Source organism: Phoca vitulina, unplaced genomic scaffold, assembly GCF_004348235.1.
Source record: "Phoca vitulina isolate PV1807 unplaced genomic scaffold, GSC_HSeal_1.0 scaffold121, whole genome shotgun sequence".
Taxonomy (NCBI): Eukaryota; Metazoa; Chordata; class Mammalia; order Carnivora; family Phocidae; genus Phoca; species Phoca vitulina.
The window spans coordinates 614,795-634,835 of NW_022589824.1; positions in this window are offsets into that span (position 1 = coordinate 614,795).

A 20,041-nucleotide genomic window follows, 5' to 3' on the forward strand; every position below is an offset into this window, starting at 1 on the left:
CGCCCCGGGCCTCGGCCGGGAGCCCCGCGGAAGGGGCGGAGGACAAAAGGGAAAGTGGGGCGAGCCGGCCAACTTCGCGGCGCGAGCCGAGGCGAGGCCGTCCGCTCCCGGCGCCTCTCCTGCGCCCCGCTGACCTTTCACTTTGTTCCGAATAGGATGGCACCGTCTTTAACGAAAAGTTGGCCGGCCCGGCGCGCTTCTCCCCAGACAATGCTGCCCAGCCCTGGCGGCTGTCAGAAGCAGGAATGCACGACTTCAGTTTATTTCTAAACAAACTGCTTAAACGGGCTTTGGATATAAAAAGTTCCCATTTTCTTGTTAATGCTGTTTAGTCGTCCCTTTTGCCGATTCTCAAGGATAGTTTGTTTCCTAGCTTGTAGCAGCACTGAAACCAAACTCTTGTGAGATGGACCACTAGCTTCCCACTGAAGGGAAAAGCAAGCAGGAGGCAGTGTGCCCGTGGAAATGCAGAAATAGTGCGGGCTTCGGGCTGACAGAAGGGACCGGTTTGGAAAAAAGTGATGATCTCTAAGTTTTTTTCTGAAAGTACTTCGTGTGTAGCAATAAACGTGGGGACTTCGGAAAGCTAAGGGGTAGTAATACAGTAATCTGTGCATACACTTAACTGTATTTTGATCGAAGTAATGTGTGGTCTTTTTATTTCTGATCTTTTTCGTGTATCTTTGGGAGTGTTGATAATAAGTAAACTGGGAGGGTGCAGGGGATTTTTAAAGTTCAATGCAAGGAGTATTAATTGAATTCTTATCACACACTCAAGGAATGTATGAGGCTCTGGGACAAGTAGGTACATTGGGTAACTCTAAAAGTCACTTCCAGGTTTGTGGAGAGAAGATGTGTACTGAGTAATGATACTTATTGAGCACTCGCTGTGGCTGGCGGCCCTGTGATTTACTTTAGGTAAGTTCTCTCGTTCACCTTTCTCTGCTCTGTGCGGCAGGTACTATTATTTCCTACTTAGCAGGCAAGGAAAACACGACTTGGAAGAGATTGAATGAGTTCATAGTCCGTTGTAGGACTAGCACTTGTTGGGTGTTTGGCACATAGTAGGTTTTTAATAAATAATTGATGAGCAAATGACCCCAGATGGCTCTCATTCCACGATCAGCCTTGAATAGAGGGCTTAACTCAGCTGATGATAACGACAGCCTGTTTACTAAGCCCTTACCTGTGTCCAATCCTGTTGTGCTTTGCGTGAATTCACTCGTTAAAGCCTGACAGCGCTCTTCCGAGGTAGGTACTGTTCTGTTCCCGTTTGCAGATGAAGAAACAGGCACAGTGCATCCCAGCGTCTCAGACCTTGTGCTGGAGAGGATGTATGCAGGCAGTTTAGCTCACTGAACATGTGCTGTGTCTGTGGTGGTCATTTTCACGAGATAAAAGCTCTGGGTTTAGATTCATGATCTTGTGTTTATTGTGGAGGTGCATTGATAGGGTAAGGGGCCTCCTGGACGGTGGGTAGGCATAAGATCATCTCTTGCCACTAAATCTGTGAAACGGTTACTGGATCAGGGTTCACTGATTGCCAAATGATTAAACCAGCAAAGTGCACACTTGAAACTTACCTAATTGCCTGTTTGTTCTTTTCTCTTTTCCTTGACCTCCAAAGAGAGTTACCACTTTTTCACACTAAAGAGAACTAGTAAGCTAGTGGAATATATCCCCTGCTCCCATTTTGTGGATTAGTAAGTGGGGGCTCCTGGGGTTTAATGTATGTTCAGGATCGCCCAGGACCAGAGCATAGGGTAATGTACTTGATTTAAGGCTTTTGACCCAGCAAAATGTCTCCTTTTAGCAGGAGGGCCTTCCCAGGCAGATTGTATGCTTCATATTCTAGCAGGGTGGCAACTTTGTATCTCTTTCTTAAAACTTACTTTTTTGTTAAAATAATATAAGCACATGTACATAGTTTAAAAAGTCAGATAGTGCTGGGGCACCTGGCTGGCTCATTCCGTAAGACTCTTCATCTCAGGGTGGTGAGTTCAAGCTCCATATTGGGTGTGGAGCCTACTTAGACCCCCCCCCCCCCAAAAATAAGGAAGTTAAAAAAAAAAAGTCAAATAGTTCTAAAAGACCTTTTAAAAAGGCCACCCTCCTCCTCTCTTGACTTTCTAGAGAGGCAGCAGCCACTTGACACTCTTTAGCGTTTGCTTCATGTGTCTAAATAATATGTTTGTGTTGCCATGTCTTCATTCACCAATTTTAGGGGTTATTTGTTGGCTTCCACTAATGGTAGATGATGACTTCAGTTCTCTCATACTCTGTTACCTAGAACACTCAGTTTTGGTTAAATTCATATCCAAAATCATCAGTTCAGGTCATTATTGTGCCATGCAATTGCTTTTCTTTCCTTTTCTTTCTTTTTAAGATTTTATTTTTTTAAAAAGATTTTATCTTAGAGAGCATGTGAGTGGAGGGAGGGGCAGAGGGGGAGGGAGAAAATCTTAAGTAGACTCTGTGCTGAGCTGTGCTGATCCCACGACCCTGAGATCATGACCTGAGCCAAAACCAAGAATGGGACGCTTAACCGACTGAGCCACCCATGCACCCCTTAAGATTTTATTTTTAAGTAATCTCTACACCCAGTGTGGGGCTCGAACTCACAACCCTGAGATCAGAGTCACAGGCTCCACCGAGCCAGCCAGGCACCCTGTATTTCTTATTTTGTACAGCGTTTTTTCTTTCTTGGAGTTAATGATTGCCTCATTTTTCATTTGCCTGATTTCCTTTGAACTTCAGAATAACGTTCTTGCACTTTCTATTCTGTGAAATGTTTCTCAATTTAAGTTTCCTCCACTTCGCCCTGTCAGCTCACCATTTGCTTCTTTGGTGCTCCTGAGTCACTCTGCCCAAGTCAGGATGTGCTTGTTCTCTTGGCTTGGTGCACACTGACATCCTGGGAATTGCCCCCATCATTCTCTAGTGATGAACCCCTTTCCCTGCATCTAATGGCTCCTCTCTGTGTGTTTACTCACTCGTGGTGGTAGAACACATTCTCTAATAGCTTACCAGTAGTTTTTTGGGAGGCAAACTTTTGGGACTTGCATGTCTGAAAATGTACTTATTCTACCATCACACTGAAAGATTATGTTTAGCTGGGCTTGGCATTCCAGGTTGGAGGTAATTTTTAAGTTATTGCTCCCATATCTTCTAGTATTCATTGTTGCTCTTGAGAAGTCCAGTTTGATCTCAGTCCTTTTAACCATGATTCCCCCAACGCATTTTTAGGATCATTACATCCCACAGTTTTTATGATGTGTCTTAATGGTAGCCTATTTTCATTATCATGCAGGATATTAAGTAGCTTGAAATCTGGAGATTGATGCCCTTTTTTTGGTAGGAAATTTTGTACAATATGTTTGAGATAGTTTATTTTCTACTATTTCAGTTGAATATTGTACTTCCTGTACTAAATATTCTAATTTTTATTTATTTTTTAAAAAGTTTTTACTTATTTAGAGTGGAGAGGGAGAGAGAGAGTGCGCTCAAGCAGGGGGAGGGGCACAGGCAGAGGGAGAGAGAGAATCTCAAGCAGACTCTGCGCTGAGTGCAGAGCCCAACCTTATGATCATGACCTGAGCTGAAACCAAGAGTTGGACGCTTAACCGATTGAGCCACTCAGGCACCGCAGTGTTCTAATTTTTAAAAGCTTTTTATCCTGGTCATGTCTTAATCTTTTTGTTCTACTTTTTGGGAGCATTTTTGACTGTTCTTTCACTGAATTTTTAACTTTTCTTGTCATATTTTTGTGTTCTTTATTCTCTCTTCCTTTTTTAATGCTTCCTATTCTTGTTTAATGTATATAGTATCTGCTTGATTCCAGTTAAATTTCTTAAAATCCAGTTAAAACTTTAAAAAACTATTTTATTGGGCACCTGGGTGCTTCAGTTGATTAGGCATCCAACTCTTTTTTTTTTTTTAAGATTTTATTTATTTATTTGACAGAGAGAGAGCGAGCACAATTAGGCAGAGCAGCAGGCAGAGGGAGAGGGAGAAGCAGGCTCTCCGCCGAACAGGGAGCCTGATGCGGGGCTCGATCCCAGGACCCTGGAATCATGACCCGATCGGAAAGCAGACGATTAACCAACTGAGCCGCCCGGGCGCCCCTCTTTTTTTTTTTTTAAGATTTTATTTATTTATTTGGGGGCGAGAGAGAAAGAGGGAGGGAGAACACAAGCAGGGAGGAAGCACAGAGGGTGAGGGAGAAGCAGACCTCCTGCTGAGCAGGGAGCCCAACGCGATCCCAGGACCCTGAGATCATGACCTGGGCTGAAGGCAGATGCTTAACCCACAGAGCCACCCAAGCGCCCAGTGTCTGACTCTTGATCTGGACTCAGGTCTTGATCTCAGGGTGGTGAGTTCAGGCCCCACGTTGGGCTCCACGCTGGGCCTGTGGCCTACTTAAAAAAAAATTATTTTAAAATTATTGTTTTTCTGATTTTTTTCTGTTTCTGTTTCTGATCTTTTTCTTTCTTTCTGGACAGCTTCTCCCAGTGTCTGGTGATGGTTGGCTCTTTATTCACCTTTAAGAATAAAGTGCTAAAAATGGAAAGCTTGAGTGTTTGGGGGCTTGTTTACTTGTTGCTTCAGTGGAGGGTGGTGACTGACTTTTTTGTTGGCTCTCTAAATGTTACTATCCCCTGGTTTTACTTCCTCAGAGAAGGCTCCTTCAGTCTTTTGCCTTGTTGGTGTTGAGCTGGACATTCTGGAGCTAGGTTAAAGGGCAGGAGGAGGAAGAGGAGGGTCTTCCCGTGTGTCAGTACATAGCCTTGACCTAATTTCTCTGCTTTCAGTTGTGGAGCTTACTCCTGTTCTTTGTGCCCACGGTCCCCAAGTGTGGTATACTTCTGGTAGAGTTCTTACTGAGCTAGCCCTCTGGTCTCTGCAGCTACCATAGAGGAGTGCTTGTCTGAGTGTGTAGGGGGTGCCTGGGGACCTGAGAGTCCAACACCTTCTAGGTGGATTTTTACACCCACACCCCTTTTTAGCTCCAGGCATCACCCCATCTTCTTAGCCTCTCCATGGTCCTGTGGGATCAGTCAGCCTGCTTCTCAGTAGTAACCTCCTTTTTTAAATTTATTTTTATTTTTTAAAGATTTTATTTATTTATTTGACAGAGAGAGACAGTGAGAGAGGGAACACAAGCAGGGGGAGTGGGAGAGGGAGAAGCAGGCTTCCCGTGGAGCAGGGAGCCCGATGCAGGGCTCGATCCCAGGACCCTGGGATCACGATCTGAGCCAAAGGCAGACGCTTAATGACTGAGCCACCCAGGCGCCCCAGTAACCTCCTTCTTTAGGTTCCTCTTCCTCTGCTCTGTATAGTGATTTAGCTCTTCTCCATCTTTCTATTTGTGTTTTGTGTAGGGGTTTCAAATGTGTCTTAGGTGGAGTTTATGTTTCTCTTTCCTGTTCTTGTCTTTGGTTGATTTTTGGTAAGGGAAGGGGGTGGAAAGCGTTCTGTCATGTAGAAATCAGAAGGATTTACTGTAAAGAGAAGTGAGGTTTCCCCCACACTAAAAGCATAGCTCCCCTGTGGAAAGGGCTGCCCCTCTCAGGATCTATGTGGCTTGTGTTTCTGGACTCATTACTGGGGAAGGTTCTGGAGTCATAATAAAGGTAAGCAAGAGCGATGAGTGTATCTTAGCCCTAATGCTCAGAAGGACACCTGGAGGTGGAGGCTTAGTTGTTGGAGATCTCATGTGTGATGAGTGCCAGAGTGGGGGCTACAGTCCTTATTTCCTGCTTCTGCTTCCCGTCCTGTCACAAAACAGTTCTGTATTGTTTGACCACATTTTATTGAACTTGTCTTTGAAAATAATTGAACTAATAAGAGCCATGTTTTGGGCTTTTCTTTAGGAACTTCATTTGGCATTTCATTGGACTTACTATGTTTGATGGAAGCTTTTATCTTATAGTAAGTGGGCAGTTTGATTTCAAGTTGCAGTGCTGACTCAGCTAGTCACGTAGGGCATAATTATTGGAGCCCAGTTACTCTGGCCTACTGTAGGTGTGGTATAGAAAGTGTCAATTCCAGATTTTGAGATGTCCTCCCATTTACTGTTCTGCTTTTATTTAACTTCTAGTATTTTCACTTATTTAAAAAAAAACTCTTCACAGGTTTTGGATTTTGAAAAACAACTCTTTGAAGGTGGCATTTCCTTTGAAATTGTGTCTTCCTAGATGAGAGGTCACTTTCCCAATTGCATCACTGTCTGTTGGTATTTTACTTAGAAAAGTTTTTGGACTGCTTTTGGCACCCCAGTTTTAATAGGTTTGTTTGTAAGTTCCGATCAGAGTATATTTTAAATGATCTTTCCAGGGGGTCTATAAGCATTTATTGAGCACCTTCTATTTGTGAAGTGCTAGTCTATGTCCTGTGTAAGAGGGTATGCACATTTTCAACGTAAAAATGTAGTAGAGCAAATATTACCAAGCAGGAAATGAGATGGAATCAGTTAAAAGCAAACAAGAAAAGGGCTGTGCTCCTGCATTCGTCGCTGCAGCCAGACCTGTGTTGGGAAAGACTCCTTGAGGAAGATGGGTTAGTCCAGGTCTTAAAGGAGGTAAGGCATGAGTTGGAACGGTGAGGTACAATATGTACATTTCTTTAAAAAAAAGGGCATTTTAACACATTCAGAAAATTGAAACCTGATAATGCCAAATATTTGTCATCTGGTTTTTTTTTCTGATCTTTGTGAATGTGCATGTTCATATTTAAAAGTGGCTATACTCAGTGAGTATGTGCTGTTTGCATTCTCCTCTTTCGTGTATTATTTCCTGTGCATCCACATCTTTAACATTTTTAATAGCCACATGGTGTGTTTTGTAGAGATGTCCCAGTTTCTTCAATCATGAATTGGGTGAGTCTGTATCCTTTGGTACAGGGTGGAATTACTAGGTCAGAAGGGGTGAGTGGCACGAGGTGAGGCTGGAGAGGCAGGGCCAGGTCATATAGGGTCTTGTTGCCTTGGTAACGAGTTGGTGGTTTCCTAAGCACTGTAGACAGTCATTGAAGGATTTTAGGCACAGAATGCTATTTTAAAAAGACGACTGGCTGCGGTGTGGAGAGTGGATTGAAGGAAGGCCAGAGAAGAAGCAGGGGGACTAGTGAGTAGGCCTGGGCCTGGTGACATGGTGGAGTTGCAGAGGCCAGTGAATGGAGTCAAAGTATATATATGTGCAAATTTAATTTTTTGAGTAGGTAAGACAGTTACATGATTCAAAATTTAAAAAAAAGTATAAAGTGAAACATCTCTCTCCTTTGTTCCCTAGCACTCAATTCTCTTGGCAGGCCACCAGTATTATTGTGGAGCCTCTACAGGCAAGTACATATGTAGATATTTTAGACTTTTTATTACAGAACTTTTCAAACCTATTTAGCAGTAGATATATGGTGGAAGAATGAGCCCCCTCATTCCTGTCTCCTCGCATCAACAGTTAACCTCCTCATGGACAGCCCCCAGTCCATCTATGAATATATATTTCAGTTCATATAAATATTTCAGTCAATAAATAAGTAGTTACTGTTTATATTTCTTATTTCATTTCAAATTAGGAACAAAATATGGTCTATTCATTGTCCTTGCTAGATTTCTCTTAAATCTCAATATATTGATTGGCATGTCTTTATTTTTCTTTCACAGTTGTTTTGAAGATAATGGTTCATTTGTCCCAAAGCTTTCCATAATCTTGATTTTGCTGATTGCATTGCTATGTTAACATGTTCCTCTGTTCTCTATATTTACTGTCATTGCGATTTAAGATCCAGAGCTGATGCTTTCCATTATGCTAGCCATCATGCCACTCTTGAGCAGTTGAAACATGGTTAGTGTGGATTAAGATGTGCCGTAAGTGCAAAATACAGGATTTTGAAGACTTAGTGTGAAAAGGAGAATGTAAAGTATCACATTAATACTGCAAAAAATACTGATTGCATGTTGAAATAGCATATTTTGGATATATTGGGTTGAATATTACTAAAAGTAATTTGTGTTTCTAATTCCTTTTTTTAAATGTGATTACTAGAAAATTGAAAATTATAGACCCGGCTCATGCTTGTGGCTCACATTATCTTTCAGTTGGACAGCCCAGGGCTAGAGGCTGCATCAGATGTAGGTGTGTCTTTTTAAAACTTTTATTTATTTATTTTTTTAGCCAGAATACTTTGTAACTAGTACTGAGTTGTTGTTTTTTAATCAGGCATAATAAGTCTGGTCATCTTGCTTTGTGATGTTAACAATCATTGATATTTATTGCTCAGGATCATTAACTGCAAAATGGCAGACTTTCTTCCTTTATTATCTGGAGTATTTTTACAAAGAAAAATTGTTTGGTTACCATGAAGTACAACTCATGGGAAAGGAGAGAGAGATTTTTTTTTCATTGAAGTGTATTTGATGCACAGTATTACATTAGTTTCAATGGAAGAAGGGAGTCTTGATATTACATGGAAAGCATCTGACACCCAGTGGCCTCCTAGTAAGTGCTAGCCTGAGAAAGGCCTAGAGGGCTCTCTGTCTTGTGTAGTTTGAAAATTGTTTGCTGGGCTGGTTGTCAAACTGATTTCTGTCCTTGGAGTCTAGGTCTTCTCCCCATCAGATTCCAAGGCTAGCATGTAGGCTTAAAGAGTCTTGGTTGCTTGATCATCCTTGCTCTTCACCTGTGTTTTGTGAACTCCATGAACGCTAGAGTGAAACAAAATGCTAGCTCTATTATGGGCTGGTGAAAGGTCAGGTGTTCTCCTACCTCTGGCTCGTCTGCCCATCTGTTTTTCTTCCCTTACAGAAGTGGTCTGTTAGGATCTGCCATTATGGTTCTCTAGTATCTGTCCTCATACCTTAAACAGATTCAGTAACAAGACATGTAGCCAGAACATAAATACAATTTCTGGGGGAACTTTATTAATGTATGTTATATACATAGAAAAATACACGTGTTGTGTGTACAGTTGACTCTTGAACAACGTGGGTTTGAACTGTGCGGGTCCACTTACATGCAGATTTTTTTGGATAAATATAGTACGATACTCTATTTTCCTTATGATTTTCTTAACACTAGTGTATTTTATTGTAAGAATACATCATATGATATACAAAATATATGTTAATTTAACTGTTTATGTTGTCGGTAAGGCTTCTGGTCAACAGTAGGCTCTTAGTTCAGTTTTTGGGGAATCAAAAGTTATACGTGGATTTTCATCTGCACGGGGGTTGGCACCCTGACCTTCCGCGTTATTCAAGTTTCAACTGTACAGATTACGTCATCTGAGACTAGAGATATAAGAGTTTTACTTTTCCTTTCAAATCTGGGTGCCTTTTATTTCTTTTCCTTGCCTAATTGCTCTAACTAGAACCTCCAGTAATATGTTGAATAGAAGTGGTGAGAGCAGCCATCCCTGTCTCATTCCTGTTTTTAGGGAAAAGCTTTCAGTCTTTGACCATCAAGTATGATGTTAGCCTTGGGTTTTCGTAGATGCCTTTTATCAGTTTGAAGAAGTTACGTTCTGTTCCCAGTTTGTTGAGTGTTTTTCTTTTTCTTCGTTTGTTTTTATTGTTGGTTTTAATCAGAAAGGGGTATTGGGTTTTAAGTGCTTCTGCATTTGTTGAGATGATCATATGGCTTTATCCTTTATTCTGTTAATATGGTGTATTGCATTGATTTTTCAGTGTTTCTGCAGTAAATCCACTTTGTCATGGTATCTAGCCTTTCTTACATCTTGCTGCATTTGGTTTGGTAGTGAGGACTTTTGCATCTGTATTCATGAAGGATATTACATTGGTCTGTGGTTTTCTTTTTTGTTGATGTCTGAGCGTTTGGTTTGAGAGTGATACTGACTTCATGAGTTGGGAAGTATATTCTATTTTTTTGGAAGTGTTTGTGAAGGGTTGGTGTTGTTTGTTCTTTAGATGTTTGGTAGAATTCACCCCTGAAGCAGTTTGGTTCTGGGGTTTTCTTTGTTGGAAGTTTTTTCACGATTAATTTCCTCACTTCTTTTAGGGTTTCTATTCTTAAGTCACTTTTGGTGTTCTCTGTCTTTCTAGGAGTTTGTTTATTTCCTCTGCTTTGTTGGTATACAGCTGCTTATAGTATTCCCTTATGATTCTCTCTCTCTTTTTTAGAGGGTGGCTAGTAATATTCCCTCTTTCATTCCTGGTTAGTAATTTGGGTCTTCTCTCTGTTTTTCTTGGTCAGTTTAGCCAAAGGTTTATGAGTTACGTTGAAGTTTCAAAGAAGTAACTTCATTTTGTTGATGTTCTTTATTGTTGTTTAATTCCCTTTTCATTTATTTTCACTCTAATCTTATCTTTATTTACTTTCTTTGGCTTGCTTTAGGTTTAATTTGCCTTTTTTCTAGTTTCTTAAGGTGGAAGCTTAGGATCTTGGTTTGAGTTCTTTTCTGATATAGGAGTTTGAGGTATGCATTTCCCTCAAAGCACTTTTTTAGCTGTGTTATGGTTGATTTGTGACCCCCCAAAAGATATGTTGAAGTCCCTTACCCACCCTATGCCTCAGGATGTGACCTTATTTGGAAATGGTGTCATTGTAGACAAATTCAGATGAGGTCCAGAATAGGATGGCTCCTAGTACAATGTGATTGGTGCTGGCATAAGAGAGGAAAGCACTTTGTGAGGACAGGCATGTATGGAGGGGACAATGTGAAGACGTAAAGGGAAAGGAGAGCCATATCCTGGAGTGACACCTATAAGCCACGGAATACCAAGGCTTGCCGGCAAACACCAGAAGCTGGAGAGGGAAGAAAAACCCCCTAGAGCCATCAGAGAAATTATGGCCCAGCTGGCACCTTGATTTTGGACTTCGGGCTTCCAGAATTGAGACAATGAATTTCTGTTGTTTTAATTCACCCAGTTATACTCTGTTATGGCAGCCCTAGAAAACTAAAACAAGCTGCCTCCTACAAATTTTGATATGCTGTGTTTTCACTTTTTTCAGTTCAAAATATTTTGTTTTCCCTTGTGATATCTTTGACCCATGGTTTGGTTGATTGATTATTTATTCATTTTTTTTTTTTTTTTAAGTAGGCTCCACACCCAGTGTGGGGCTTGAACTGATGATCCTGAGATTAAGTGTCAGTGCCCTGCCGACTAAGCCAGCCAGCCAGCCAGGCACCCTGACCCATGGATTATTTAGAAGTGTGTTGCTTAATTTCCAAGTATTTAGGTACTTCTTAGATTTTAATATTTTGTTAATTTTTAATATTCCATTACAGTCAGAGGATATATTTTAATTTCAATTTGTTTTAATTAATTGAAAAAAAAGGCTCAGATAATGTTCTGTCTTGAAGAGTGTTTGAGGAGTGCCTGAACAGAATGTGTACTGTGCAGCCCTTAGGTAGGTTGTTCTCTGTGCGTTAGATGGAGCTGGTCTGTGGTGTGGAATCTTCCTCATCCTTCCTTGTCTTTTAGTGACTCTCTTTGTTACTGGCATTAGGGTTTTGGAGTCCCCTGGTATTGTTGCATTTTCTTTTCCTTTCAGTTTTGTCAGTGTTTGCTTCATGTGTTTTGAGGTTCTGTTGTTAGTTGTGAGTGTATTTATAGTTGTTACATCTGCCTGTTGTTTTGACCCTTTTTTCATTATGAAATGTCCCTCTTTGTCTCTAGCAATAGTTCTTGTTTTAAAGCCTATGTTGTCTGATAGCCATGTAGCCCTTCCGCTTGTGGTTTGTGGTTTCTCCTTGTGGCTCTTTTTCCTGCTTTTACTTTTAAGTTCTTCATATCTTTACATCTAAGGTCTGTGTTTTGTAGATAGCATACAGTTGGATCATATTTTTTTTTTTTACCCATCAGTCTCTGCCTTTTAATTGGAATAGTTAATCCACTTACATTTAATGTAATTACTGAAAAGGTAGGATTTGTATTGTTAGTTTGGTGTTTGTTTTCTATATATCTTAGTCTTTTGTTCCTCTGTTCCTCCATTACTTTTTTTTTGTGTTAAATAGATGTTTTCCAGTGTGCAATTTTACTTCCTTCATTGTTTGACTATACTTTTGTTTCCTTGGGGAAAGAAATTTATTTATTTATTTATTTATTTTTTTGACAGAGACACAGTGAGAGAGGGAACACAAGCAGGGGGAGTGGGAGAGGGAGAAGCAGGCTTCCCGCAGAGCAGGGAGCCCGATGCGGGCTCGATCCCAGGACCCTGGGATCATGACCTGAGCCGAAGGCAGCCGCTTAACGACTGAGCCACCCAGGTGCCGCATAAATAAAATCTTAAAAAAAAAAAAAAAAAATCATACAGAAGGAAACAACAGTTACAACTAAAAGTGCATTTATACTGTCTTTTAGATTTACCTGGAGGACTTCCTTAACATTTCTTTTTTTTTTTTTTTTTTAAAGATTTTTTTTTTTTTATTTGACAGAGACACAGCGCGAGAGGGAACACAAGCAGGGGGAGTGGGAGAGGGAGAAGCAGGCTTCCCGCGGAGGAGGGAGCCCGATGCGGGGCTCGATCCCAGGACCCTGGGATCATGACCTGAGCTGAAGGCAGACGCTTAACGACTGAGCCACCCAGGCGCCCCATCCGTAACATTTCTTATAGAGTAGGTCTGCCAATGACAAATTCTTTTGTTAATATTAAATGCTTATTTCTTCTTCATTTATAAAAGCACTTTGGTGTGTGTAGAATTCTTGGTTGACATTCTTTCAACACTTTGAGTGTGTCATCCCACTGTCTTCTGGCCTCTGTGGTTTCTGATGAGAGATCAGCTCCTAATCTTATCGAGGGTCTCTCTTATACGTCATTAAGTTGCATTTCTCTTGTTGCTTTCAAAATCCTCTGGCTTTCAGCAGTTGGAATATGATGTGTCTGGGTGAGTATGTCTTTGAGTTTTTCTTATTTGGAGTTGTTGAGCTTCTTAGAACTTTCTGACTTTTCTGATTATTGCTTTCCTCTGAATTGTGAAGTCTGGGATGTGTGCTTTGTCTGTGACGCCAATGTTTACTGTTGTCTTTTACTGTAGTTACCGTGTCTTTGCATGATAACTTTGCATGGTAAGCCCAGTGCTTTAGTATTGGAATCCGTAACATTGTAATCTGTGAATTAAAAGCATTAAAAAGAGTCAAAGCCCACTATTCTTTTTTCTTCTACTTTTGATGTGATGGGTACGCACGGTTACGACAATGACAAAAAGGTCCAGTCACAGTATGGCTAAAAGGTAGCACTTGGTGCAGGTGCATTTGCCTGTCATTGCTGAGCTCTGCCTTGTAGCATGAAACAGACCACAAACCATGTGTGGACGAGTGAGCCTGGCTGTGTGCCACTGTATGTGTGGATATTGGGATTTGAATTTCAGATGATTTTTCGAGTTAAAAACAAAAACATCTTTGGCTTTCAGGCTGTAGAGAAACAGGCGGCAGGCTCTGGTTTGCTGACCTCTGATGGAGATGTACTCCCTGCGCTTCCAGAGCACCCTGTCCTTTGTTAGAACACATGCTTTGTGTGTGTGTGTGTGTGTGTGTGTGTGTGTTTTAAGTAATCTTTCCACTCAGCATGGGACTTGAACTCATGACCCAGAGATCAAGAGTCGCATATTTTACCAACTGAGCTGGCCAAGTGCCCCACATACTTTGTGTTTTAATTACTGGTTCCTTTATATGTTATTTCTTTGTTAATGTCTTAAAGGCTAGACTGTAAACTCTTTGAAGGTAGGGCTTTAGCTTTTATTACTTTCCAACCTTGAATATTACCTGGCACATTTTAGGTGATCTATAAATGTTGTAAAACTTAATGAAAAAAGGGGTGCCTGGGTGGCTCAGTCGGTGAAGTGTCTGCCTTTGGCTTGGGTCATGATCCCAGGGTCCTGGGATCGAGCCCCACATTGGGCTCCCTGCTCCGCAGGAAGCCTGCTTCTCCCTCTCCCACTCCCCCTGCTTGTGTTCCCTCTCACACTGTCTCTCTGTCAAAAATAAATTTAAAAAATCTTTAAAAAACAAAAAAATGAAAAAGGAGAAGGAATCAAAATTGGCTTATGGATTTTTTTTTTTCCTTTGGTGGTGTCCTAGGGTAAATGTTTTGGAACTAACCATCTTCCAAATGTAGGTAGGAACCATTTATTCATGCATTTGTTTCTTCATTAGTTTGTTTTTGTGACATTTAATGCCTTTTTTTTGTCAGCCACATGAAAATAAACCTGGTGCCTTGTCCTTGGGAGGTTCCTTTATTCTAGTTTTGAGAACCACAGGCACAATTACAGTTTGATAATTGCTATTAAAAGAGAAAAATGCTACAGAAGCAGCAAAGAGGAAATGCTGAACCACTTGGGTTGATTAAAGGAAGCTGCCTGAGTGTCCATGCCTGCTGCAGACGGATACCACAGGTGTAAAGGAAGCTGCCTGAGTGTCCATGCCTGCTGCAGACGGATACCACAGGTGTAAAGGAAGCCTCCTGAGTGTCCATGCCCGCTGCAGACGGATACCACAGGTGTAAAGGAAGCCTCCTGAGTGTCCATGCCTGCTGCAGACGGATACCACAGGTGTAAAGGAAGCCTCTTGAGTGTCCATGCCTGCTGCAGACGGATACCACAGGTGTAAAGGAAGCTTCCTGAGTGTCCATACCTGCTGCAGACGGATACCACAGGTGTAAAGGAAGCTTCCTGAGTGTCCATGCCTGCTGCAGACGGATACCACAGGTGTCTGGCTCGGGGTTCCAAATGGAATCTTGGAGAAAGGTTGGCTTCTCCACTTGTACAGATTGGAGTGGAGAGGTGGCTGCCATCTCCCAACAAGCTGGTCATAGCCTCCCGTGGTTTTTGAACACCTGAAATGTGTCCACATCAAACTGGAATGTGCTGTGTGAAATGTATACTGGATTATAGAGACTTATTGAGATATTTCGTATTTTTTTTTAGTATTAATTATTTTATATTGGTTGTATGTTGAAATGATAACATTATGGATATATATTGGGTTAAGTAAAATTTATTAAAATTACTCCTATTTCTACTTTTTTTTTTTTTTAAGATTTTATTTATTTATTTGAGAGAGAGAGAGAGAGAGCACAAGAGGGGGGAGGGTCAGAGGAAGAAGCAGACTCCCTGCTAAGCAGGGAGCCCGATGTGGGACTCAATCCTGGGACCCCAGGATCATGACCTAAGCCGAAGGCAGTTGCTTAACCAACTGAGCCACCCAGGCGCCCCTATTTCTACATTTTTAAATTTGGGTGCTGGAAAATTTAAAATTATACTTGTGGCTCATCCTCTGTTTCTCTTGGGCAGTGCTGCCCTAACATGAAGAACATTTGGAATTTCCATTAATTTTGGACCATCTAGGATGAAAATCCTGTAATCTAGGGGAGAGGATGAGAGATAAATTCTCCAAGAAAGGGGCTAAAGAGTAAGAGGACTTAGTGGAAGGCTGGAGGAATGCCCCCATTTTGTGGATGAGAGGAGCGAAGGCTTAGGAGAGATTAGTCAGCAGTTGGAAAGCAGGCTTGCCCGTGGCTGTTCAGCTGTGGGGCTGGAGTGCAGGTGCACATGTGTGGATCAGAGCTGCCAGAAACTAGAGCCCCGTGGGGTGCCTGTTGCAGTTTTCTTGTCTTTGCATCTGCAGCCCTACAGAGTGAGTGTGGTAATGAGCTCTGGCTTAGTGGGAGGTCTGGGGTTTAGTCCAGCATTGCCACAGACCTCTTGTGCACAGAGGTGGGTTGGAACTAGACTCTTAGCTGCTTTTCAGTTTGCACATCCTGTCACCCTGGCTTTACAGACATGAGGTATTTGTGTTCATGTGCTTCTTTACTTTTCTATAAGTTAAATCCTAGTGACTCAGACTTCATTCTTCCTTTGCTGTCCTCAGGACCTACCAAGTCTGCCCTTTGAGCATTAACCTAGGTGTTGCCAAGTCTGTTGATTCTCAGCCTTCATCTTACTATACCCCTTGACAGCATTTGACATAGTAGTTCAAGAAAAAAGGAGTGCTTCGTTTCCTCATTGGGCTTCCAGAACACCTCACTCTTCTGGTTTTACCTACCTTGTCGGGTCTGTTTTCTCTCTTGTTTGCAGGACTTTCCTCTGGAGCCTGACCTCTAGATACTCAAGTGCCCCAGGGCCTCATCTTGGTCCTCCTGTTCAGTGTCCTTACCCTGAGTGACCTCAGCCAGTGCTGTGTGGACCCCAGCCTCACCTTTGTCTGGTCTCCAGGTTTGGGGACGTATTGAGTGCTGGGAGGGCTGATGGGCACCTTCAACCCAGCGTGCACCTGGAGCTCTCACCTGACCTCTGAGCTCATCCCGTAGTGACTGGCTTCATCTGTGGAAGCCGTTCCTCAGAAACTGCTGTTGGCTCTGCCTTTAGAGTACATCTTACACCTACCACAGGTGCTGTTGCTGGGGTCCGTGCCCACCTCTTCCTCCTGCTTCGCCATGGCCTCCACAATCTCTGCCCAGGAACCTAGGTGTCCACAGAGTGTTTCTGCTGTGCGGGCAGCCTTCCTGTGGCTTGTGAGCTCTTCGCCAGGGCCGACAAAGCTATGTGTGGCGTCAGGCCCTGGCTACCTACTATCTTTTCCTGCCACTTCCCCCAGCTCATGCTCTAGGCCTTGTGGCCCCCTGGCTATTTTTAGATGAACTGGGGCCCTGTGCTCCATGTTCCTCTGCCTGGAGAGCTCTTTGTGCAGGCCTCCAGGAACCTCTGTGGACACAGCCCTCCCCTGCCTCCTCTTGGGGAAGGCGCTCATCCTGTGAAAGGGCTGTAGGCTGGGAAACCCAGTCACCATTCCTAGTAAAGTTGTATGTAAACTGGGTGCTTGTGAAGACCTGGGGGCTATCCTGTGGGATTTTGTTCTAGCATCTTGCAGCTATGAGTCTTTATCAGAATCTTTGGCTGTTTCTGCTTGTTGGTTAGAGGCTGTGTCCTGAAGGCTGTTTACAGAAGTGTGACTCTAATTGAGACATTTCCATGCTGGTACTTCTGTTGCAGTAGGATTTTTTTTTTTTTTTTTTTAAGATTTATTTATTTATTTTAGAGAGGGAGCAAGCATGTGCGAGAGTGAGAGAGCGCCTGCGTGAGCGCTCGGGATGGCAGGAAGGGCAGAGGGAGAGGGAGAGAGTATCTCAAGCGGACTCCGGGCTAAGTGCGGAGCCTGATGAGAGGCTCAGTCCCACGACCCTGAGATCACAACCTGAGCCGAAACCAAGAGTCGGCGCTTAACCGCTTAACTGACTGAGTCACCCAGGTGCCTTGTAGTAGTTTTTATGATAGGATTTATTCTGGTTTTGTTTAATAGCTTTTGACCCTTTTTTACCTGATTTGCTGGATCTGTTGATCTTTTATAGTGAAGTATTTCATTATTGACTTTAGCTCTTCTAACAGCAAGAAAGTAACTTAAAGTTTTGAGTGTAAACTTGGGAAATGAACAAGCTAAAATTTAAATCAGAGTAGTAATCCTAAAGATTTTTTCCAACTTTTCATTTTGAAAAATTTTAAACCTTTACAAAATGTCAAAGAATATTCAGTGAGCACTCATATACCCTTCACCTAAATTCATTAATGACTTTATCATTCTTCTCTCTCTGTGATGTGTTACTATTTTTAATGCACCATAGAGAGTAAGTTGGATGTGTTATGTTCCTTCACCCCAAGGCTTTCAGTATCTCCTAAAAACAAGGAAATTCTCATATAATCACAGCATAGTAGTTAAATTCAGGAAATGTAATATTGATGCAATACTATGAATAATCTATACATACAGTATATTGTTCATATTCAAATTTTCCCTAATTGGTCCCCATGTATCCTTTATAGACTTAAAAAATCACAGGTAATGCTTAGCATCTGGTTGTCTGGTTCCTTTTGTCTTCTTTAGTCTAGAACAGGCCCCAGCCCCAGTTCCCCTTAAATCGTCTGTGACGTGTACAGTTTTGAGGGGTCCAGGTTAGTTGCTCTGTACAGCGACCCACAATCTGGATATGTCTGCTTTGTTTCCTCATGATCAGATTCAGATTGAACAGTTTTGACAGAATGTTGTGCAGGTACCGTTGTGGATGTTGTCATTACATGAGGATTCACGTGTGTCCCGGTGTGTTTGATGCTACGGTTTGATCAGTTGTTGAGGTGTTGTCTCTGGGACCTTCATGTTGTGTGGTGCTGCTCCCTCTCTTTATATTCAGTAAATGGATTCTGACATTCCTTCTCATTTGTTACCAGACGCTCTTCTTTAAAGAATAACTTTCTTTCCCCTGTTGTGCCCCTTACTTTTTGGTATTGCTATAGAATGAATCCATGTTTATCAAATGTATTGCAATCTTTTTTTAGTTTTTCTTTTTGATGTTCAAATTATCCCAGATTTAGCCATTTGGAGCCTTTCAAGTAAGATTCTATTTCTTTTTTCTTTTCTTTTTTTTTTTTTAAGATTTTATTTATTTATTTGACAGAGAGAGACATAGCAAGAGAGGGAACACAAGCAGGGGGAGTAGGAGAGGGAGAAGCAGGCCTCCCCACGGTGCAGGGAGCCCGATGTGGGGCTCGATCCCAGGACCCTGGGATCATGACCTGAGCCGAAGGCAGACGCTTAACGACTGAGCCACCCAGGCGCCCCAGATTCTATTTCTTTTTGACATTAGTCTTCGAGTGCCTTCTTGTTTTGCAGGATAACAGAATTGTAAGGAACTGTTATGTACAGTTGGCAAATGAATGTGAAAACCTAGATGAAGTGGAGACTCTCCTAGGAAAATAAAATTAGCCAAAATTTACCCTAGTAAAGATTGTATGTTGATTATTTATTGCTGTGTAACAGATTCCCTCAAATTTGGCAGCTTAAAACAGCAGAAACTTATTATCTCACAGTTTCTGTGGTTAGGACCTCAGACTGGGACCTCCGGGTCAGGGTCTCTTAAATAAGGCCAGTCACGAAGTCGGAGGGGCTACGGTTGTGTCAGAGTTCAGCTGGGACAGGATCTTCTTCCAGACTTTCAGTCTATCTTACATCATCCATCCTACCCCCTACCCATTCATGCTTTGTTTCCTCCTTCCCTCCCTCCCTCCTATCTGTCCACCCACTGTGCATCCATTATTCACTCATCCATTTTACTTAGTGGGGAAACCCTGGAGGCATTCCCACCAAGGTCAGTAACACAGGCTGCTTATCATCTCCGTTAATCTTCAGCATTTTATTGGTGGGATTAAGCAATGTAATCAGACAAGAACTATTAGAGGCAAAAGAATTAGAAAATAGTAAACAGTAAAACTATTTGCCAGGGAGGTAACTGTGCCTGGAAATCCTGAGAGTTGGTGCTAAAATGTAGACGATGAAATCATTCAGTAAAGGGACTAGATATAAAATTGACATCTAAAAATCAGTAGTCTTCGAATATTGCAAAACAGTAACTCCCTTTATACCACCAACGCGAAAGATAAAATACTCTGAAGTCAGTTTATGTATAAAACTTATATAAGAAATAGTGTAAAGCACTATTTCCCAAAACAGAAGACCTGAACCATGGAAAGACACTTCCTGTTTTTGGACATCATAAATAAATAAAAATTTACATTTTTCCTTGTGAAAATACTGACAAGGAATCATTCTTAGTTCTACTTTCTCGGACATCTAGCATTCAGTCCATCAGAAAGTCCTGTTGGCTGTACGCACAGGACAACAGCTCAATGCCACCAGCACTGTCCCTCTAACAGTGTCACTACTTGGATCCAGGTCACCACTGTGCCTTTCTTGGATTATAGCAGGTACCCCTTAACTGGTCTTCCTAGTTTTTCTATTTCCATGCTGTACCTACCCTATCTATTCTTTGCCCCAAAGCCAGACTGATCCTTTAAGCAGTAGGTTATGGAACTGTTCAATATCTTGACTGTGGAGGTAGATAGGTGAACCAGAACAGGTGACAAAATTCTGTAGAATGGAACAGAGACACTTTATATATGAATACAAGTAAAGGTGAGGAAATCTGAATAAGATTGGTGGGTTGTGTCAATGTCAGTTCAGTATCCTGGTTATGATAGTATACTATAGTTTTGCAAAATATTATAGTGGGGGAAACTGGATATTAGTAGGTTGAATAGTGTC